Source organism: Caretta caretta, chromosome 24 (genome assembly GCF_965140235.1).
Source record: "Caretta caretta isolate rCarCar2 chromosome 24, rCarCar1.hap1, whole genome shotgun sequence".
NCBI lineage: Eukaryota > Metazoa > Chordata > Testudines > Cheloniidae > Caretta > Caretta caretta.
Window position 1 is genome coordinate 10118842 of NC_134229.1, and position 23806 is coordinate 10142647.

Genomic DNA, 23806 nt, shown 5'->3' on the forward strand with positions numbered 1-23806 from the left:
TCAAGCCTGTCCACAGGGCCCCTCAGCAGTAGGGGATGCTGCTCGGCAGACTGGGGGGCTGAGCTGTGGCCAGGGCACTGACCCAGGGGCCTGGCAAGGATGCCACGGTGCAGGCCAGGCAAGGTCACTGCTCCCATCCGATCTGGCATCGGCAGCAGGCTTTGCGGAGGGGCACCAGCCTGGCCAGATTGGGGAGGGCTCCTGAAGCGGTGCGGGGGGCAGCACAGGGAAGCTAATCCTGCCTCTGCCCAGCCTCTATGTGACCTGGGTGCTAGGCAGAGGCCTCCAGGGCTGCCACCTGACTGGCCCCTGGGCTGCGGGGCTGGCCGGCTGCCTCCCCAGAGTGGGGCTATCCAGCATGGGGGCTTTGCCCAAGGGAAAGGGCCTAGGGGCTGAGTGCCGAGAGACACGGGGCTGGCTTGGGGGGGGGGGGGGAGTTGATGGCAGGGTGGCGCTGTCCAGAGCACCCACTGGAGCCAGGCAGGTGGGAGCAGCTTGGCCCAAGGCTGCTGCATGTGCACAAAGGCATGTGCCTGCCCAGGGAGACCTGGCTGCTGGAATTGCCTCCCCCCTCCAGCAATTTCTGTGCCCATTGGACCTGCTGCCCCTAGACCAGGAATCCAGGGTGCTTGGGGGGAAGCGCCTTGGCTGGAGCTGGCTCTCGGTGGCATGAAGGGTGCCAGGCGGGCTCCTCCGACTGGCTGTCTGGCAGGGACTCCTCGGAGTGACTGCTGCTGCTCCTCCTCCTGCCATGGGGCACTGCCCATGCTGGCTGTCGCAGCCCCCTGGGCGGTGCTGCCTGACTCCCCTCGCCCAGCCCACGCTGGCAGTTAGCATAGGTGGTGTTGGGGGTGGAGCTGGTGAAGATCCAGAGGGGCTTTGCAGCCTGGTTGGCCATGGGGATGTTGCTGGAGAGGGTCTTGGCCACGAGCAGATGCCTCGGTGAGAGGCTGTCGACTCTGGGGAGACATTGTGCACAGCAGCATCAGCCTCTGCCCTGGGCATGACGGCAGCCTATAACCAGCGGGGCCCAGTGACTGGGAAGGGAAAACAAGGGACTGGAGGGGGGCAGGGGGCAGTAGGGGTGCTGTGCTGTAGGGGGCAGGGTGAGGGGTGCTGTGCTGCAGGGGGCAGGTGGGCTCTGCTGGTGCTGTGCTGTAAGGGGTTCAGTGTGGGCACTGTGCCCGAATTCCCCCTGCTTTTCAGCGGCCTGGACACATCTGCCTCACTTCCTGGCCTAAACAGCTGTGCAGTGTTGTGGCCTGTTAAACGCCATCCGCCATCTGCTAATCAAACCTGGACTGACCATCACCCCCGCCCAGGATAGGCTCTCATCCCTGGACGTCCCTCCCCCAGCTCTATCACGTCTTTCAAGGAGCGAGTCAGGGACTTGCTGGGGGTAAGCTCCTGGAGGCGCGTGGATGAGAATCGCCCGCCACCCGCCAGCGCCCTGTGCAGCAGCTTGCCCCTCTTTCGCTTCAGAGTCATGCTGCCAAGGCTAGACAGCCCCAGCGTGACGCCATCCGAGTCCTGGCTCACACCAACCAGAGCACCTCCCGCAGCGATCCCTGAATCAGCAGCGTTGGCACCCCCCACGTGTGCCAAAATCACATCCCCTCTCCCCCCAAAAAAATCACAGCTGCTTCAAACCGGTGAGATTTCTCAAGCAAGCCCCTTTGTGCTCACTCCCGTCCTGCCCGGTTCACACCCCCAATTAACACCCCACCCTGCTCCCTGCAGATTAGAAGCTCCTTGGGGAAGGGGGCCGTATTTTTGTTCTGTGTTTGTTCAGCACCTGACACCGAAGGGGCCTGGTCCAGGACTGGGGATCCCAGGTGCTACCGGAATACACCTAATAAGTAATGATAATAATAAATTTTTTTTAAATCATCTGCATCAGGTTTTGTTCATAGATTTTGAGCCATTTGGGGTCACATTTTCCAGCTTTTCTCCATGCCAAAAAATTACTTTTTTGCCCCAATGAAAGCTGAGCAGTGTTCCCTAAAAATCACAGGACTCCGGCTGCTGGGGCTTTAAGAAAAACACGTCATGAGCCTCACTTGGCAACACAGGGCAGAGGCTGCAAACAGCAGCAGGGAGGTAACTGAGCCATAGATGTTAAGGCCAGAGAAGGCCCAACTCTGACCATCTTGTCTGACCTCCTGCATGGTACAGGCCGGAGACATGCTCCCCCGCCTCCCGGAATCCTGCATCCAGCCCATATCGTTTGCTTTACCCCTGTTTGTTATTTGCTATTCCTGTCCCTAGTGCATGTCTCAGCCAGGCCACTTTGCAAACAGTTCAGCACAAAGTCAGGCAACACACTGAAATCCCAGAGCCAGGCTGATCCTGGCCAGCCTTCCACAGAAGGGGGAAGCAAAGACTTTAAACACTGGATAAAAGCTGCTTTTGCCCCAGAGATTCCACCTGGGGAGCTCTCCCACCGTGAGGTGTAATCACAGTGTGTGCGTGTATTCACAAGCATGCACACAGCCCTTCACAGACACACCCCATAGCAGGACAGGCCACTGGGACAGGATTGTCACACCCGTTGTACTGAAGGGGAAACTGAGGCAAAAGGTGGGGAAACTGACTTGCCGAGAGTCACTAGCTCAGCATTTCTCAAATGCGGCCACCAGTGGAGGTTTTTGCAGCCACGACAGCCTCCAAAGCATGGGTGCAGATTGACGGGGAGCAAAGCCCTCCCCTGCAGCCCCCAGCGGTTGCTCCGGAAGAGCCGTTGCCAAGGGCAGGTGGCAGGGACTGGCACCGTGCACCACACAGCTCCTGGGGGGCTCCAGGCAGCGCCTCCGGAGACAGGTGGGACCAGTGTGCGCGGTGCTGGAGGCAGCCCTTGGCAGTGGAGGCGGCTGCGGCCTTCGGTCGCCAGGGCGTTCCCCTGGGAAGCTCCCCTACTCCCGTCTGGCCAGGGCATGGAAAGCCTGGGACTCATCTTCCCTGGGGCCGGCTCTCGCTGAAGGGCCGTGGGAGGCAGGGACAGAGAGATGGTTTGTCAGAGCAGTCACCAGCAAGCGTTGGTGGCCACACTCTGAAGCCACCAAAAAGTGCGTTGTGAGAACCCCTGCACTAGCCGGTGGGAACCCAGGAGTCCTGGCTCCCCAGAGCAGGCTCCTTCCTGGACTCCTGCCTAGCTGCCAGGCTGTTGTTTAAATGAAAATCCAGATGACTGACTCTCCCAGGCACTCCCAGCAGGGATGGGCAGTACAGAGGCTCTGGTGCGATTTCTTTTTCGCTGTCCATGGTAATACACAGACTGAGCGTGGAAAGGACTCTCAGCTCTTTGGTGTTTCCCGGGAAGTCCTGTGGTCGGGACACTCTGGGCTTTTGTTTTACAAAAAGGGCTGGTTTCAAGGAAAAGCCGGGAAATGTGCCCTCTAATGGCTCAGGAATCAGGAGGAAAAGAACCACACATTTGTTATAAAAGCGCATGTTTTTTTCAGACAATCTTGGGATTTTTGGAGCCTGACGTGTGAATTTCGATCCCTCCGGGTAGCCGATACGGCTCCAGCACCCCGAACCTATTGCCACTGCCTCCTGCACGGCGCTAAAGGATGTTACGACCACAGTGGAGCCAGACTTTCAAGAGCTCAGCCCCCCACGTTTCTGAGCTCTTCTGAGACTGTCCCCCTAGGGGCCCAATTCTCATTTACTCGGGGTAACGGGGGCCTTTTTATGATGCTAGAGTGGGGTGTAGGGGCCCTAGTGTAAATGTGACTTAGGCCCTACATCGAGAATCACTTTACCCAGCACTGAAACGCAGCCACTTCTGGAGCAGTGCACAGCAGCCATTGTAATAGATGAGGCGCAAGGGGAAGTACCCCGAACCCGGCTGGTGCTGAAGAGGAGCCGTAGCGGGGCTCAGTCTAATCCCTCCTCTCTCGAAGAGCATCCATATTGCCCCCGCCCTTTTCCAAGACCTCTGAACCCCTGGAGATCAAGCAGCGACATGCCCCTGTTGGAGTGGAGCGCACACCTCCCCCCCCCCCCGCTTTGCTCTGCTTTCCTCTTTCCTTCTTTTCACCCCTCCTCTCATTCTCATTCCCCCCACCCATCATCTGAGCTCACCTGATCTCATTGTACGAATCCTCCACTTCCTCCTCCGGCCACTTCCGCACACTCTGGTGGTGCAACCAGAGCACCAGGGCTAGGAGAGCCAGCAGCACCAGCCCCATGGTCAGGGTGATGGTGATGCCTGCCGCGATGCCCAGCGTGCCCTGCGGGACTGAAATACACCAACAAGAGGTCACCAGCGGCTCGGCGGCCAATTGCTGCCCAGATGGTCAGGTGGCAGGGAAGGCGGATCGTGGTAGCAGGGGGTGCAGAGGAGCTGGACCGGCCAAAGCAGACAGCCCCAGTGCTGGATTTGTCAGCAGAGATGGGTGGGAATCGGATTTTCCGCAAGTTTGGAAAAAAATTTCCAGCGCAGAACGAAAATGAACAATTTCAACATTTCCCAGGCAATAAAATTCCGGAATAAAGACGCCGTTGGGTTGATCAAAATGTTTCCTAACAATTTTGTTACTTAAAAAGGTTTCCTTTCCCCCCTACTACTGTACAAGGAAAGAAATCCTGAAACGGAATGTGGCTTCGAAATGAAAAGTCGAGACATTCCCGTCCAGAAAGGGCCAACTTGGAGCGCCTTGGCCGTCTCCACATTTGCATCATTTCATTTCCCAGAATGAAATAGAATAAAAATTGACGCATTTTGCTGTCAACAGATCAGCCCTTTCCGACAGAGAAACCTTCCCACGGATCCTTTCCCACCAGGCCTGGCCGTTAGCCACAGGGATTTAGAGGCACAGAGATGCTGGCTTTGGGTGCAAGCATCTCCTCTCTTGGAGCTTCAGCCCCAAATGCAAGCTGCTCCGATCTGATCCAGGTTTAGTGAACCAGGGAAGGGCCCTACGCCAGGGACGGGGGGCCCTACGCCAGGGACGGGGGGCCCTACGCCAGGGACGGGGGGCAGCTGTCTCCAGCGGGCCATGGCCGGAGCACTTGGGCTGGATTCACAGCTGGGACCAGTTTGGTGTCCGGGTAGCCAATCAGAGGGCTCATTTGGATCAAGCTCTCCAACTGGGCCCCGGCACTGCTGAGTGTCCAATCAGTGCCCAGCGTTTGATGAGTGGGATCCAGTCCCCTCCCCGCCGGCCTTGACTCACCCAGGCGCACGCGCAGCTGGAGGGCACAGGAGCTGGAGCCCAGCGCGTTGGAGGCCGTGCAGCGGTACAGGCCCGAGGTGGCGGCCGTCAGGTTCTGCAGGGTCAGCAGGGCCCGGCGCGCCTCTGCCCCGCCAGCCGGAGAGCGAGGGGGCAAACGAGAGAGCGTCAGCCGGGGAGCCGGGGATAGAACCCAGCTCCTTGGGGGGCCAGGGACATGGGCTAAAGGGGATGGCTGCCCAGCCGGTGGTGGGACAAGACTCTTCTCCTCTCTGTGGGTCCAGCCACTAGACACCCCCCTCCCACTCCCCACTGGCTTCTTCTGCCATAGGATGCCGGTCACATGGCATCTGGCACACTCTGCCTGTCTTGTGGCAACGCCACTTTGCCCTGTGTGCACGACGTAGGCAGTGTGGCACGCGACCCATGGCACAGGTACAGGTGCGGCTCACACACTCGGGGTGGGTCCCTGATAATAAGACCCAGGCCCCACGCCATGCTGCACCCCTCCCCCACACCACACTGTTCCCAGTACCTGTGTAGCTCATCACCAGGGGCTGCTTGTCGGGGGGGATCTTCTCCCAGCTGAAGGTGGGGGCAGGCACGCCTTCCCGCACAGCACAGGACAGGCGGATGTCCCCCCCTTCCTCCCCACTCCCCTCGCTGGAGCACTCAGGGCTGGAGGGGGGCACTGCGGGGACACAGACCAGCACCCTGTCAGGGGGACCTGCTGTGGACAGGGCAGTCTCTCCCCCCACCCCCGTCCCTCCAGGGCCCACGGGCTGCCCAGTGCCCACAGCAGCTACTGAGAGCCAGGGCCGGCTCTAGGTTTTGCCGCCCCAAGCTCAGGTGGGCCTGGGGCTCGCAGGCGGTGCGGGAAGTGGAGGGAGCGACGTCACGGCAGCAGGGGCTTTCCTCCCTCCCCCGCCCGGCCGCACAGAGAAGCCCCGATATAAGGGGTGGCACAAGGCAGCGCAGCCCCGGCTCCCCGGCAGGACCTGCCAGGTAGCGGCGGGGCCCTGGCAGCTCAGCATCCCGGGGCTGGGGCTTCCCCTTCCCGCTGCGGCCGGGGGTGCAGCGCCCTCGCCCCGTCTAAATGGCGCAGCTCCGAGAGCGCAACTGACCCCCAAAAAAGGGTGGCCGGAACGCCGCCCCTGGAAACCTGCCACGCTTGCTTTGCTGGTGCCTAGAGCCGGTCCTGCTGAGAGCCCCGGGGCTGTGAGCGCTCAGTGAGAGAGCTGGGGGATGCGCTGGCCCAGCTGGAAACCAAGAGCCGCTAGAGACCAAGAGCCACATGGCTCAGTGCACACTCTCTCTTACACACACACAGTGCACGGGGCACACACAGTGCACATGCACTCTCTCTCTTGCACACACACACACACTGCACAGGGCCCACACAGTGCACATGCACACTCTCTCTTACACACACACAGTGCACATGCACTCTCTCTTACACACACACAGTGCACAGGGCACACAACTCAGTGCACATGCACTCTCTCTTACACACACACAGTGCACGGGGCACACAACTCAGTGCACATGCACTCTCTCTTACACACACACAGTGCACGGGGCACACACTTAGTGCACATGCACACTCTCTCTTACACACACACACACACTGCACAGGGCCCACACAGTGCACATGCACTCTCTCTTACACACACACAGTGCACGGGGCACACACTTAGTGCACATGCACACTCTCTCTATAGGTGCACAAACACACACACACTAGCACTCACTCCCAGCCACACTGGGACACACACACACACTCCAACCCCCACACACACACTCAGACACACACACCACAAGACTCAGACAGATACACACCCCCAATCTACACAGCAGGGGTGGCCCATCCATATAGGCAAACTAGGCGGTCGCCTAGGGTGCCAAGTTAAATGGGGTGCCAAGTTCGAGGAGAAAAGTAAAAAAAAAGAAAACAAAATGAAAAAGATGAAAAAAAATACAAATAAAATACTGAAGATGTCATTATTTCTATTCCTGTGCACGTACGGAGGGAATAGGAATGATAATTTATTTCTCTACATTTCTGATAATTTATTAATATGTCAAATCTTTTATTTACTGCAAAACTAAATAATATTTTAGTGAATTTTTTTTCAAGATGACCCACTCCACAATTTTGCTAAGCAGTATTTCAGCCACAATGAAACACATCCGCCAGTGGCAAGAGCTGCAATGCTTGTGACACCTAACTCGAATATACATCAAGGTCGCATAGCCAGAAATTCATGTAGAGTGGAGATCTCGTGAATTGATACGTGTCAAACAATCATTTTAACACACGTTGCAGGTAGATGGTTAAGAATTGAGCGAATACTGTGGAAAATTGTGTTTCTTGGTGCCAAAGAATAAAGAATAACGTCTTTCAGCATTATAAATCCAAAATGTGAGTATCTTTAAGCGTTATTAAACCTTAGCGTTATTATCAGGCTGTATAGTTATGAACTTTTCTTTGTCATAACTGGTTCACACGTAATAAATAAGGGCCATAAAAGAAAAGTAACAGCGATAAAGCTTAATAGACTACGAAAGTGATACTCCAAGCGGGTAACCGTGAGGAAGGGGATTACTTTCCAAACAACTGGTGTCGGCTTATAACGTTGAAAAAGGTCATTTTGTTTTCGTATAAACGCTGTAACTAACTGGTTTAATAGGTAAGTGAGTGTGTGTTACTAATCAGTGACCCTTTAAGCAGTGAAAAGAAGTGTTGGGATGGCTGCAATGTGGTTTAAATCGTCAGCCATGTGGTATGTCAGCCATCCTTAACCCTACAATGCTTGCAGTCGGGAGCACAGTACATAACAATATTCAAATGCCCCATGGCAGAAAGAGGAAAAAGAAAACCCTCAGGAGCTGAGTATCAGAAATGAAAGGCTGAGAAGGAAAAGGACCAAGCAAAACAGCAGGGATCCTCCCTGAAATATCTTCTCCATAATCCAAATAAAGATGGAAGCAGTTCACAGCATCCAGATGAAGGAATTTTACTTGGAGAGGAGGTTAGCTCACATCCGCATGGAAGCAGTTTGGAACATCAAGATGCAGGTATATTCCTTGAAGATGAGGGTAGCTCACATCCACAAAAAAGCAGTTTGGAAACTCAAGATGATGGAAAATTACTTATGCTTATGCTCAAATAAATTTGTTAGTCTCTAAGGTGCCACAAGTACTCCTTTTCTTTTTACTTCTAGATGAAGGCAGCTCACAGCATCAGACTGATATGGAAGTGGAGAAAATTCATTCACCTTCAGAGAGACATGCAGAAATTGAAGTAAATGAAGTAGAAGGAAGAAAGGATGAGGAAGTTACAAACAAGTTACAGTATGGGGACTCAGCTTCATGGCCCAGAGGTGATAACAATGTGCGGCAAATACTCATGGAACATGGACCCGAACAAGTTCATGAATTTCCCTTCCTTAAGGATGGAAATAAAAGAAAATTCTCTGCTCAGCATTACAAGAGGAAACTCATTAATGGGGAAGAAATTCATCAAAACTGGTTATAATATTCAGTGTTGAAGGACTCTGTGTTTTGCTTTTGCTGCAAGTTGTTTAGAAATCAAGCAATTGGTACATCACTTACTGAAAATGGTTCGAAGGACTGGAAAAACATATCTTCAATTCTCTCTTCACATGAAAGAAGTACAGAACATTTGGAATGTTTTCAAAATTGGAAACAACTTGAATGACGATTGAAAAAAGGAAAAACTATCGATGAAGAAAATTTACATGTGATCAAGGAAAAAGGAGATTATTGGCAACTAATATTAGCGCGTCTGATTGCTTTAGTGAGAGTTCTTGGTGGGCAAAATTTAGCATTCTGTGGCCATGGTAGAAATTAAAAATTGTACATTCCAGGTAATGGAAACTTTTAAAATTTGTTTGATCCAGTCATGAAGGAGCGTCTACGTAAAATAACTGATCATGAAACACAGGTTCATTACTTCGGAAAAAATAAGCAGAATGAACTGATTCAAATCCTAGCAAATGTCATTAAAAAGAAAATTGTAGAAGCTGACCATTCTGCAAAATACTTTTCAATAATACTGGACTGTACACCAGATGCTAGTCATGTTGAACAAATGACAATGATCATTCGTTTTGTGGATATGGAAAAGTCTGCAGATGAAGATAATGTTGAAGTGCTCATAAAGGAACATTTTTTGGGTTTCGTACCACTGAAGGAGACGACTGGAGCATTTATGACTGAAACTATTCTACAAGAGCTTGAAACAATGTCATTATCTGTTGAAAACTTACGTGGCCAAGGCTATGATAATGGGAGTAAGGTGAAGGGTAAAGACAAAGGTGTGCAAAGGACAATGATGGAAATCAATCCTAGGGTCTTTTTCGTTCCTTGCAGTGCGCACTCTCTGAATTTGGTTGTCAATTATGCTGCTAGATGCTGTTTGGAGGCAACGTGTTTATGTGTTTTTCTCAGGCTCAATATGCCGTTGGGAGATTCTGACTTGCCATGTGAATTCTCTAACTGTGAAACCACTTAGTCAGACAAGATGGGAGAGTCACGTTGATGCTTTGAAGCCTCTTTGCTATGAACTTGGAAACATTTATGATGCCCCAATTGAAATTTCTGATGATACTACCTTTACCGGATCATCTGGCAATATGGCACATTCAGATGCAGAAGCTCTTGCAAATGGCCTTTTCAAGTTCAAATTTGTGATTTCACTCATTTTGTGGTATAATATCCTTTTCGAGATTAACCTCACTAGTAAGCAGCTTCAGGAAAAGAACTTGAACATACATTCTGCTATTCAAAAACTGCAGCAAACTAAAAATATCCTGGAGGAATTCAGAAGGGTTCAAAAGAACACTGGTAGATTCTCTCGAGCTTGCTGAAGAAATAGACATTCCGACAGAATTTGAACCAGAGCCAGTTCGCATTCGGCAAAAGAAACAGCAGCTTCAGTATGAAAGACAAGACACACCCATTCAGAACCCGAAACAAAGATTCAAAGTGAGTTTCTACTTCACTCAGTTGATGAAAGATTTCAACAGATGCAGCAGCTAGAGTTACTATTTGGCTTTCTATAGGATATCCCCAGAGCTTGCAAAAGAAAACAGCAAAACAGATAAAAGAATTTTGTATAAAACTGGTGTCAGCATTGACTCAGGAAAATTCAAAAGACCTTGATGCTACAGATTTGTGTAGTGAGCTTCAGGCTTTCTCAAGACAACTTAAGAAACATTCCACTCCTAAAGAAGTACTGAAGTTTGTTTATGAAAATAAACTCACAGATAGTTTTCCAAACATTTTTATAGCTCTACACATTCTTTTAACTTTGCCAGTTTCCATGGCTAGTGGGGAACGTAGCTTCTCAAAGCTAAAATTGATAAAAACATCTCTGCGTTCAACGATGGTGCAAGAGAGACTTGTTGGACTTGCCACTATGTCAATAGAGCATGAAATAGCGGGAAAACTGGATCTAAAAGAACGAGTGACTTAATTTTCAAAACTTAAAGCAAGAAAAGAGCACAGAGTGTTTTTATTGTAAATATTTTCTTATTTCTTTCTATATTGATGTGGTGGTAATGGCAGTTAAAGCAGGATAGCGTAATGGATGATTTTGGATTCGTAATAATAAATTAATATTTTAATGCATTTTTATTTGAAATCAGACTGAAATATCATCTAGCTGCTGTGTACAAATCTATTCTGAAAATTTCGTGTCTCTATTTTATCTGATCTCAGAAACATTAGTCGGACAGATGGATAAACCGAATAATTAAGCCTTTGTTTTAAAAAAAAAATGCTTAAAAAACATTAAAAGGAAAAAAGGAGCAAAATGTTTCCCAGTTTACCAAAAACCTCAGCCTGGATCTGCCCTTGGAGTTTGGGGGTGCCAATTGCTGGCAGCTACTCTAGGGCCACCCTTGCTGCACAGACATACAGATAGACACATACCAAGATCTGCACACACTCAGGCAGACCCACTCACACAACCACACCCCCAAGACTCATACACAGACACACTCAGACACACACACGGATACACCCCAAGACCTGCATGCACTTGGACACACACACACGGACATATTCAGACAAGCACCCAATAGACAGTGTAAAGGCAGGGATGCTGGGGGGGCGGGGCTTCTTCCTCATGAGGGCGGGACGTACCAAGCACGGTGAGCTGGATGACCCCGATGTTGGGCGTGTCCCTGTCGGGTGGGTTCATGACGCTGCACTGGTACGTCCCACTGTCCGAGCTGCGCGTCTCGTTGAGGAAAATGGTGGCACTCTGGGCGGGCGGGAAGGCGAAGCCCACGCGGCCCGTGTACTGGGAGAGACTCTCCACCACCTCTCCCTGCTCATAGGCCAGGACCTGGGGTGGAGGAGAAGGGAGGGAAGAACCCAGCCATGAGCCAGAGACATCTCCCCTTGCTTCCCTCATTGAGCACAGGGCACTTCCATTGCACTCGCAGAGGCAGTGTGGGCCAGTGGACAAAGCATTGGGCTGGGAGCTAGGAGTGCCTATGTCAAATCCCACTGCTACCACCAACTAGCTGGGCTAGGTCAATCGATGGCTATTAGCCAAGATGGTCAGGGACACAACCCTATGCTCTGGGGCTCACTCGATAAGTGCCCTGTTTTGTTCATTCCCTCTGAAGCACCTGGCAGTAGCCACTATCAGAACACAGGATACCGGGCTAGCCGGACCATTGGTCTGACCCAGAGTGGCCGTTTGTATGTTCTTATACCCGGAGGGGCTAGTGCCAAGCCCAGTGTCAGCAGGAGCAGGGCTGGGCCTACTGCAAAGGAACAGGCACGGCCCTTGGGGAGGAAGCCCAACTGGGGTCTGTTCAAGGATGCATCCTAGGGTGGTGCTGCCAGGCAGCACCTTTGCCCCAGGACTGCCTTCCCCCCTGTGACAGGGAGAGGGGGCTGCTTTTAAAGTTACTCTTTAGGTTAGTGGACTGAAAGGCGAGGCCAGGCTGTGATCTGCAGTATGAGAGAGGGGCAGGTGGCTCATTGCCCTCTCCATACAGTGCTCCTAAGCAGCGTTGCAGCAGTACCCCATGGGGGCAGGGCAGAGCAGGGGAGGGGAGCAGAACTCCCCCATGACTCCTTAGTGAGCTCCACCCTGAAATCTGCCTCATTGTTCTATCCAGACAGTGTGCCTGCAGCTGCTGCTATTATTCCTGTGTGTCAACACCTTGCGAAACTGTTAGCCTCACTAGTATCCTGCAGCAAGGAGTTCCACAGGTTAATGGTGCCCCAGTTTTGAGAAATTGCACAGCGCACTCACAACAGCTCCTCTCTCCTGTGATGCCTGCAAAACTCTGCCATTTGACAGCAGCTGGTGAACTGGGATTGCTGTTTACTGGGCATCTCAAGTTCATTTGACCTTGTATGTTGATCTCCCCTGCTTCCGCCCCTGCCCCCCTTTGTCTGGCCACCATCCTAGGCTGTGAGCTTTCTGGGCAGGGACAGTGCGCAACATCCTAGGGCCCCGATCCCTGACTGGGGCCTTGATCCCTGACTATACCAAAGCTAACTGCCCTCCAGCAATGGAATGAAAAGGGCCACGCTCCACGAACCTGCTGGGGGCGGTTTGGCTCCACCAGCGGGGTGACCGTCCAGATGATGTTGAGGCGACTCAGAGAGGCCGTGGTGTGGAAGTTGCAAGGCAGAAGTGTGTTCCCACCCCTCGCCACCTGGATGCTGGCAGCGCCCACCGACACCTTCACTGCGCCCACCGCTGGAAAAGGCACAATGGGTGGAATGAGCAGGGAGGATCCTGGCAATGAAAGCTCGGAGCCTGGCCAAGGTTCAGAGCCAGAGGAGTAAAAACCAGAAAAAGCTCCCTCAGCCAGGATGGCTGCCAGCTAATGATGGCTGCCAGGGCTAATGACCTGTGTGGCTGAAACAGCCAGGTCCCACAGAAAGGGGCTGGAACAGCCTCCACCCTCCGGTGTGAGGGCACCCGACACCCCCGAGCAGTGGGTGAGGCTGGCACAGCCTAGAACTGGACACAGGAACGGATCCTGGCCATGCTGGGCCAGAACAATTCTAGCATCCGTCCTGCGCCAGCCCAGTGCTTGTTACCATGAGGACTGTCAAAGCGATCCCGCAACAAAGGGTCCATGTAAAGCTCCATTCCCCATTTGCCTGCATTAGCCACCCAGCTTCCCAGAGACGCAGCTCTCACCCACACAGGGTCCCCCCGGGCAGAGCTGGGCGTTACATGGGGCCTAGCGGTATGTGGGGCCCATCCCTGGTTGCTGAGGGGAATTTCACTCTGGCTGAATCTTTGCTCCAACCTTGGGAACTCGGGAGCGGCTGAAGAAACCGTGAGGAAGAGAAAGTCAGGGCTGAGGCTGGGCCAATTGCAGGGAAACCGAAATACCCCAAGGCCGGCTGCGGGAGCGATCAGGCTGTCCCAAAGCCACATGCAAGGGGCAGCCAGCGCACAAGAGAGTTGGGGCACGATTTCGGGACTGAGGAGTCGAATACGTCTGGAGCAGCACTCCATGTGTCTGTCTGGCTTGCACCAGGCAACTATGTTTTGCCAATTCATTTTGCCAATGAACCATCAATAGTAATTAGTCCCACTCAGTAATTAACATGGATTTATCTCCTGTCCTGCCTCCCTCCCAGCTTGGCTGGGTTAACCCCTTCGGGGCCGGAGGTGCGATTAGGAGCCCAGTCACACATCAGCTACAGCCCACTTAACCCGCTCCAGGCTGGGAATCTCAGCTGGATGCAGGAGATGGGGGGCTGAACAATGGGGCACTGTCCTGCAGTGGGGGGGCGGGAGGGAATTGTTGTGGTCACTTGCTCCAGGGAACTGCACAAAGTGGGAACCATCTGCCTGCCCTATTCCCATGCCAGATAATTAAGGGAGGCATGGGGGTAAGGGGGGGGAATGACAACTCCTCAGGGTAATTGGCACTAATTAGGAAGTGCTGTGTGAGGGGCCATGGGACAGGCAGCCGCAGCGATGCCATGTCTGAGGGGCCTTGGCCCGTTCATTAAGGTGCCCACTGGCTAAGACAGCCCCTCCCCAGCACAGTGCAGCAAACACCAGCACTGGGCCCATAAAGGCAGCCTGGAAAGATCCCCACCCCTCCCCCCCACCATGAGAGGTTCCTGTCCATTCCAGGTGGGAGCAATAGAGGCCTCCAGATGAAAGACCATGCTGCCTCAGAGCCCTTAGCCCCAAGGATCTCCAAGCGCTTCCCAGACAGCTGCACACACGGGAAGGCTTGCCGGCCCATGTGACAGACGGGGCCGCTCAGAGAAGGGAAAGCGAGTCGCCCACAAGCCAGGACTAGAACCCAGGCACCCTGAGTGACCCGGCTGTGCCTTAACCGCTAGTCCACACTTCCCTCCCCACCAGTGTCCATAAAGGCCGCTCTGCTGGGCTTCCAGTCAGCTGGGCTCCTGCCTCTCCCCAGCCCATTGGTCGTCTCCAGCCCCAGGCGCTCCTTGGCATGTTGCTGGGAGATGGGTTTGTGGTTGGCCACACACCCGTGGGGGTGTCATCAACACCCCCTCTCCCTCCCCATGCCAGCAGCCCTGAACGAAGAAACCTCTCAGCCTAGAAAAGGCCACTGCATGGCGGCAGCTCTAAGGCGCCAGGCAGGCGTGATGGATGGACCTTGATTTAGCCTAGTAACACAAGGCAATGATGGCAGATCTGCCACTTGGAGGGCTCAAAGGGTAACTGATATGTGGGAAACTGAGGCACATGGTGATTACATGAATTGCCCACGCTAACACAAGGGGGTAAGAAAGAAGTGAGAATACAACCCAGGAGTCCAGATTTGTAGTCTGCCCTTCTCTCAGACTCCACTCCCCTCCTAGGGCTGGAAATAGAACCTAGGAGTCCAGGTGCTCAGCCCCCCCCCCTGCTCTAACCACTAGGTAACTCCCCTCCCAGAGCTGGGGAAAGAACCCAGGGATCCTGACTCCCAGCCCCTCCCCCGCTGCTGCTCTAACCAATAGTCACGCTGCCCCCTCCGAGGGCCCTGGATGACTGTTGCAGTGCAAATGACACCATGCCGCGCTGCCCAGACTATGAGAATGAGGCAGGAAAATTGAGGACGATCGAGATCTTTGCTCCCCCAGAGAACGATTCCCGAGAAAATCAGACACTGGGAGTTCGTCTACGCTGCAAAGAAAATCCCACGGTGTCGAGCCTCCGAGGCTGGGTCAATGGACGTGGGCTTGCAGGCTGAAATTCAGCAGCACAGACAATCCCCCTCGGGCTGGAGCCCGGGCTCTGGAACCCAGCTAGGGGGAGAGTCTGGAAGCCTCGGCTCCAGGCCGAGTGGGAACGTCTGTCCACGCTGCTGTTTTCAGCCCCACAGCCAGAGCCCTGCAGGCCTGAGTCCATTGACCCTGCCTCTGAGACGCAGCGACAGGGGGTTTCTTAGTAGCGTAGATGCACCCGGCGGCGCTTTTATCTATGGACCTTATCTGGCCCCTGTCACTGCAATGTCTGAGCACCGCACCTTCTGCAACGTATTTATCTTCCCACTCCTCCATGTGGCAGGGCCACTATCCCCATTGCACACAGGGGAAACTGAGGCACAGGAAGCTAAGCAACTTACCCCAGGTCACACAAAGAGTCTGTGGCAAAGCAGGGACTAGCACCCAGGTCTCCTAGGTTCTAGCCTGGTGCCCTAATCTCTGGGCCAGCTGGGCATAACCAGCCCCTCACAGTGTATTATTCCCACTTGGCACTGGCATCCAGGATGCCACTGCACGTCGGACAGCAGTTCCCAGAGGTCTCACCTCTCTGACTCCACCGGGGCACCCTGTGTCACCGACTGTTCACCTGCGACACCTTTGCTCATGCCTCTTGAAAGCGTTAACCCAGAGCTCCCTCGCATCAGGGGGCCGAGGGGAAGAGACTGAGCTCTTTGCATGGTGCTGCAGGGATCCCTGGCTGTGGGCATGGGGGAGGGGGTTTGAAAGATCTGGGATTGGCACCTAGCTCTAGGACTTCCATTCCATGTCTCTTCCCGGCGCCCAGCCCCCGAGGCTGACCCCCCACCCCAACCGCTGTCAGCAGGGTCAGCAGAAACCTCTTCTGTCCAGCCCCTGGCTGCCCTGCTCACCCCGCTGAGCGCAGTCTGCAGGAGCTTTGACCCGAGCAGTGATCGGGCCCAGAAGGGGCAGGAGGTGAATGTGTGGAGTCACCATCCCGGCCAGGGGAGGAACTGTCCCCCCTCCCTTGTCCCATCTGGTTTCCCTTTTGTTCTTTTCCATGTTCTCTCACTCCCTCTGGGTGACTCCCCTTGTGCCCCCAGCCTTGCTCCCCCCAGGGTACCTGACAGGTAGCAGTGGAGAAGCCACAGGCTGGCGGGGGCGATGGGGTGGCTGCGGGGTCTGGTCCTCTCCCTCGGGGCCATGGCTGTGGTATTTAGCTCAGCGAGTCCATGCCATGCTGCGCTCGGTTCCCTGCCGGCTGCCTCGCTCTGTCCGTTCCCTTCTGAACTCGCCTTTAGTCCCCTCCCTCTCCCCGAATCCAAGGCATAGCTCAATGGAAATGAGTACAGGCGGCGGTGCCCCCCCCCCCCCCCCCCGCTTCTCAGGCAAGCTGCCAAGGCCCAGTTCCCTCCCCCCACATTTTAATGGGGAGTCACTAACACCTTGCAGAAAGAGAACAGGGACAGTTACTGCCAGAGTGGAGCACAGCAGGGGCCCATCTAGCCCAGTATCCTGCCTCCAGGCCAGCGCCAGCATGGAAGAGAGCCCAGGATAACCTGCTGCAAGGGAAGTTTCCTCCTGACCCGCCCCTGTAACAGCCATCTCATGAGTCCCTCCATATAGGACCCAGGGCCCTGTCAATGTGGATTTAAGGTGCCAGCACCAGGTTCTTCAGGCCATCCCACCATCCCCCTAGACTCCAGCGAACCCCCCTACGGATGACTTTCCTTCGATCAGGCCATTCCTGACCTCCCCGCTGAGGATGCCAGTGTGGGGGACACTCAGTGCCAGCTGCAAGGGTGGTTTTTGTCGGGGGAGCTCCTCAGACATGGAGGTGAAATGCTCGGCATCCCATTCCCAATTCTCCAGGCTGCACCCTGGTGTATGTGTTCGATAACTCGCCAGGGGTCATAGAATCATAGAATATCAGGGTTGGAAGAGACCTCATGAGGTCATCTAGTCCAACCCCCTGCTCAAAGCAGGACAAGTCCCCAACTAAAGCATCCCAGCCAGGACTTCGTCAAGCCTGACCTTAAAAACTTCTAAGGAAGGAGATTCCACCACCTCCCTAGGTAACGCATTCCAGTGTTTCACCACCCTCCTAGTGAAAAAGTTTTTCCTAATATACAACCTAAACCTCCCCCACTGCAACTTGAGACCATTACTCCTCGTTCTGTCATCTGCTACCACTGAGAACAGTCTAGAGCCATCCTCTTTGGAACCCCCTTTCAGGTAGTTGAAAGCAGCTATCAAATCCCCCCTCATTCTTCTCTTCCGCAGATTAAACAATCCCAGTTCCCTCAGCCTCTCCTCATAAATCATGTCTTCCAGTCCCGTAATCTTTTTGTTGCCATCTGCTGGACGCTTTCCAATTTTTCCACATCCTTCTTGTAGTGTGGGGCCCAAAACTGGACACAGTACTCCAGATGAGGCCTCACCAATGTCGAATAGAGGGGAACGATCACATCCCTTGATCTGCCGGCAATGCCCCTACTTATACAACCCAAAATGTCATTAGTCTTCTTGGCAACGAGGGCACACTGTTGACTCATATCCAGCTTCTTGTCCACTGTAACCCCTAGGTCCTTTTCTGCAGAACTGCTGCCTAGCCACTAGGTCCCTAGTTTGTAGCAGTGCATGGGATTCTTTCTTCCTAATGCAGGACTCTGCACTTGTCCTTGTTGAACCTCATCAGATTTCTTTTGGCCCAATCCTCTAATTTGTCTAGGGCCCTCTGTATCCTATCTCTACCCGCCAACGTATCTACCTCTCCTCCCAGTTTAGTGTCATCTGCAAACTTGCTGAGGAAGAGGAAGGGTCAGCAGCAGCGTTTGAACCCCTGCACCCTTCAGCCTCCCCCACTTGAGATTTTACTGGCAGCGGTAGTAAGCTGTTATCCTGCATATGGAACAGCCACTAGAGGGGGACATGACACATGCTTCATAGGTGTGCGTTCCACCACCCACAGCAGAGAAGCACTTTAACTACCCTGCTACCATAGGTACCAACTTTCCAATGTTCTGGGAAGTACTCGACCCCTGGCTCTGCCCCAGGCCCTGCCCCCACTCAATGCCTTCCCCCCAGACCCCTCCCGCCTCTTCCCATCCCTGCTCTTCCCCCACCTCTTCCCGCCCTGTTCCGTCCCTCCCCTGAGCACACCGTGTTCTCACTCCTCCCCATCCCCCGTCAGAGCCTCCTGCACACGGCAAAAAAGCTGATTGTGGTGGGAAGTGCTGATTGGCAGGGCCCACTGGCGGGAAGGGGGAGATTTTGATAGGGGGGCTGCCCCATTTTTTCCCCATGAGTGCTCCAGCCCCGGAGCACCCATGGAGTCGGTGCCTATGCCTGCTACAGTTAAAGCAGTTCAATGTTTGGGTACAGACAAGGCCTAACTGTGACTTGACCGAACATTTATCAGTGTCTGGATTAGCATTTAGCGAACACTGGAGTAAAAATTCTAGTGTACACTTAACTTTAGTGTTACCTGTCAGCTCTGTGCTCTTGGGGAACCAGGGTGCAGTATCCAGCCTGTCTGACTCATGAAGGACACCCCCACCCCCAGCCTCTGCTTGAACCAAAACCAATCAGAAGAAAAACTGAAAAGGCCGTGGGAGACTCACCTAAACCCCTGGGACAAGGGTGACAGGATTAAGGCTACTCCCTTAGCCTCATTTGCATTAAAAATGGGACAGGGAGGCATCCCTATTAGCATACAGAATGGAGAACAGAAATTCCAAGGCAAGAACCGCACTGAACTCTGGGACCAGAAAAGCAAGGAAGCACTGCATGATGGGGGATCTCTGCTCCAGGTGTTAATGAACCCACGCCCGCACACACCCAGCTCAGCAGTTATCAGACCAATTCTAGTAATAAATCCTTTATTGGTATCCAAAATACTGAAGCTGCCTAATTGCATTGTGAGCTCCCTGGAAGGAACACTGCCCATAGCCAGGAATGAGCAGTTCCTATTGTCTACCCTGAACAAAACAACTTTGGCATACTCTCTTGAGCCATCAGTTTACCCATAAACAAATCTAGTCTTCTCCCTTGAACCATTGTTCTTTCCCTACAAAAACCCTGACCCATGCTGAAGTAAGTGTTCTGATGCCTGGATCCAAAATCTGCATCAGTTCTATTGGGACTTCATCTTCTCCTGACTGATCGTGGTGGGGGCTCTGCCTGTCTCCAGCACTCCAGACCCTCAGCTACCACCACCTGGGACCCCCGATCGATTCAAGCTTCACGGAGTGCTCAGAACCCAGCTCTCTCTCGCTCTCTCTCTAGGTGTAGCCTTCTGACCCTGACGTGTGTGATCAGTTATAGTTTTCTAAACCTGACTTGTATAATCAACTGTAAGTTAGATTTAATATTATAACTGCTTCGTTTGGAAAAAGAAAAGGAGGACTTGTGGCACCTTAGAGACTAACAAATTTATTTGAGCATAAGCTTTTGTGAGCTACAGCGAATACAGACTAACACGGCTGCTACTCTGAAACCTGTTTTGTTTGGCTCACTTTGTATGGTTATTACCTGGCAATAAATAACTTGCATTATTAAGCTGGTTGCTTCTCTCTCTCCTCCTCGTGGGTGTTTTTTGGTTTCCTCATTCACTTTGCAGCAACGCTCTTCGTACCTAAGAGAAAAGATCCCTGCAGCGACCAAACATCCTGTGGGATTTGCTCATCAAGTGGGTTACGCCCAGAACAATTGTAACGTGAAAGTGGGGATCGGGACGTGCTGAACCTGGGACGTATGAGGGTAACAGCTGGGAAATGCTGCTTGACCCAGCCTGCTGCATCCAGGGACATAAGGGATCAGCTTGGGAGTGCTGATGAACCCGGTCCTCTCAGAGGCGGTGGTGGGTGTGGGTGTGAGAGAGAGAGATTGAGATTCTGGGAACCTAGGTCCTGCAGGATGGCTCCACTGGGAGGGACTTGCAGCAGGGAGAAGTAGAGCTCCCTATGAGAACACGAGTGACACAAGCAGTGCACGGATAGAATTACAGACCCCCCCCGACCTCCCCAGAAGAGTCACCCTAATAAATGACTGTACCCCAAAGTAACGGGCAAAGCTGGTAACATTGGAGCCTGAGTCTCATTTACCCTGCTCTGTTGTGCATGGTAGGTAATTACACAGTAATTGTAACGAAAGACCGATTATTAGAAAACCTCAGCCCTTATGAATGCTTTACATAGGAAGGTAAATAGATTGATTGATTGATAAGTGCCTCTCAACCTTTCCAGACTACTGTCCCCCTTTCAGAAGTCTGATTTGTCACGCATACCCCCAAGTTTCACCTCACTTAAAAACTACTTGCTTACAAAATCAGACATAGAAATACAAAAAGAACGAGGAGGACTTGTGGCACCTTAGAGACTAACAGATTTCTTTATTATTATTATTTCGTCTCTAAGGTGCCACAAGTCCTCCTCGTTCTTCTTGCTGATACAGACTAACACGGTTACCACTCAGAAATACAAAAATACCACATCCGATGAAGTGAGCTGTAGCTCACGAAAGCTTATGCTCAAATAAATTGGTTAGTCTCTAAGGTGCCACTAGTCCTCCTTTTCCTATTGCTGACTTTCTCCTTGTTACCATATAATTATAAATCAATTGGAATATAAATATTATACTTACATTTCAGTGTATAATATATCAAGCAATATAAACAAGTCATTGTCTATGAAATCGTAGTTTGTACTGACTTTGCTGGTGTTCTTTATGTAGTCTGTTGTAAAACTAGGCAAATATCTCGATGAGTTGATATACCCCCGGTAAGATCTCTGCATACCCCAAGGCTACGTGTACCCCTGGTTGAGAATCACTGAGAGAGAGAGAAAGAGAGATGGGGTAAGGGGATAGATAGATAGATAGATAGATAGAGGGGGGGTATGGGGACAGATAGATATACGGAGTGTATGGGGATAGATGGATAGAAGGGATGTATAGACAGATAGATAGATAGAGGGGGGGTATGGGGACAGATAGATATACGGAGTGTATGGGGATAGATGGATAGAAGGGATGTATAGACAGATAGATAGATAGATAAATGTGTATCTGGAACCCATTAGCCGTCCAGTCCTCTATTCTACCACTTGCCAACCTTCTTGTGGCCTGTTTAAAGGGCCAGCCCTTCCCTAACATGCCTGGCTTTGATGCGAAGGCTGATGTGTTCATTTTTTTACCTGGCTCTCTCAGTTTCTACAAGGAAGGTTAGGGCTCAGCTGGGGTTCTCAGATTTCCCTGCACTGACCATAACTAAAGCACAGGGAAGCAGGACACCTGAGTTCTATTCCCAACCCTGCCACTGCCTGCCTGGGTGACTTTCTGTGAGTCGCTGTGCTGCTCTGTGCCTCAGTTTCCCCATCTGTGAAATGGGGATAAGGACACTTACAGCCTTTGTAAAGCACTTTGAGATCTACTGATAACAGCCAGGGATTATTATTTGTATAACATGAGCAGGTCTGGACTCCAGCAGAGAGGGGGACCCCTGGTACTTGGCGCTGCACAGAGACAGTCCCTGCCCCCAAAGAAGTCAATCGAAACAGATGAAGGGTGAGACGGTAAACTGAGGCACAAAGAGGAAAATGGCTTTATCCCGGTTACGCAGCAAAGCTGGGACTAGAATCCAGGAGTGCGGAGGACCAGCCCACGCTCCTTATCTAGCTATTGCTGGCAGCGGCTCAGTTAAAACGATGCAGGAAGCGGTTAGCAGGAGCTGGCTCGTATCCCGGGCCAAGCTCTTCTGTGCAAAGCTCCCCCCGGCTCGGGTAATACCGGGCCCCAGCTGCTTTAGACTTGGGCAAACCCCGCGGCGGGCGGGAAGAGCAGCCCGCGGGCCGCCAGAGCCAGGGCCCGACCAGCCCCGATGGCGCCGACCCGATGGCCCGGCTGCGCACGGGAGGAACCTGCTCCTCGGCATTCTCCCGCCACGCGCAGGCGGGGCCTCCTGGGAGGGCCAGGGGGAGGATCCCTCAGGGACAGGGGTAAAATTCCAAACCCCTTCTGCAAACGTAGACGGCGAAGGCGACTTTGGACGATACAGCACCCGCGGGGAGGGATTGACACCGCTTCCCCCTCCCCTGCGGGGCTGGGGGGCTGGTAGGGCCGAGTGCTCACCCGGCCCGGGTCACTCACTTTACACCCCCTGTAACGGTGCCGAGGGGTGGGTCAAACTGGGATTTTCTAAAGTCTAATTGTTCAGCATTCATTAATATTACTCCAGCAGAGCCTAGGGGAGATCTGACCCCAACCGAGAACCGGGCCCCCTTAGTGCCGGACGCCACGCAGACCCCAACCGAGAACCGAGCCCCGTAGTGCTGGACGCCACGCAGACCCCAACCGAGAACTGGGCCCCCTTAGTGCTGGATGCCACGCAGACCCCGACTGAGATCCATACCCCCGCTGTGCCGGTCGCCACACAGACCCCAACTGAGATCCATACCCCCGTAGTGCCGGACGCCATGCAGACCCCAACCGAGAACCGGGCCCCCGTAGTGCTATACACCACGCAGACCCCGACCAAGATCTGGGCCCCCATAGTGCCGGACGCCACGTAGATCCCGACTGAGAACCGGGACCCCATAGTGCTGGTCGCCACGCAGACCCCAACCGAGATCCGGGCCCCCGCTGTGCCGGACGCCACGCAGACCCCAACCGAGAACCGGGCCCCCGTAGTGCCGGATGCCACGCAGACCCCGACTGAGAACCGGGCCCCCGTAGTGCTGAGTGCCATGCAGACCCCGACTGAGAACCGGGCCCCCGTAGTGCCAGGCGCCACGCAGACCCCAACCAAGAACCAGGCCCCCGTAGTGCCGGACGCCACGCAGATCCCGACCGAGAACCGGGCCCCCGTAGTGCTGAGTGCCATGCAGACCCCAACCGAGAACTGAGCCTCCATAGTGCCAATCACCATCTTACCAGAGGGCAGCAGACAATCCCTGCACCAAAAAATTTACAATCTAAATAACGAATCGTCCCCTGGGCAGTAAACAGCCCCGATTCAAAGGGGCTTAAGTGCCTAAATCCCTTTGGCTCAGCTGAAAATCCCAATCAGGATGTCCTCCTTGGCTCAGGGCCAGAGTCCCCATTCCCTGGCTCAGCACATTGGAAGCAGGACTGCAGCAGGTTACACTGGGTTTATGCTCGTGTAAATGATGGTGCCCATCATTCCGCCTTGCACGGCTGGGGGAGAACCCGGGGGGGGCAGCGTGTGTGTGTGTGGGGGGGATCAGTCCCTGTTTTCTCATTATTAGGCTCTGCCCCAGGGCGCTCTGGTCTCTTCCTGGCCCACAGCACCCGAGAGCCTCCCAGAGGGGCCCAGCCCGGCTGCCAGCCAAACCAACAGGAAAATGACCACGGTCTCCCGTCCCGTGGGGGGAGCAGGATCGGGTCCCCTCTGGGGGGTGGTT

At 53.4% G+C, this 23806-nt stretch overlaps 1 long non-coding RNA gene and 1 pseudogene across 1 annotated transcript in view; both read right to left on the reverse strand.

Annotated features, from left to right (window-relative positions):
• LOC142069942 (uncharacterized) overlaps positions 1-23806 on the reverse strand; it is a 250602-nt gene that overhangs the window by 195874 nt on the left and 30922 nt on the right. The gene's annotated exons all lie outside the window — the stretch shown is intronic.
• Positions 233-16591, reverse strand: LOC125626130 (immunoglobulin superfamily member 11-like; annotated as a pseudogene).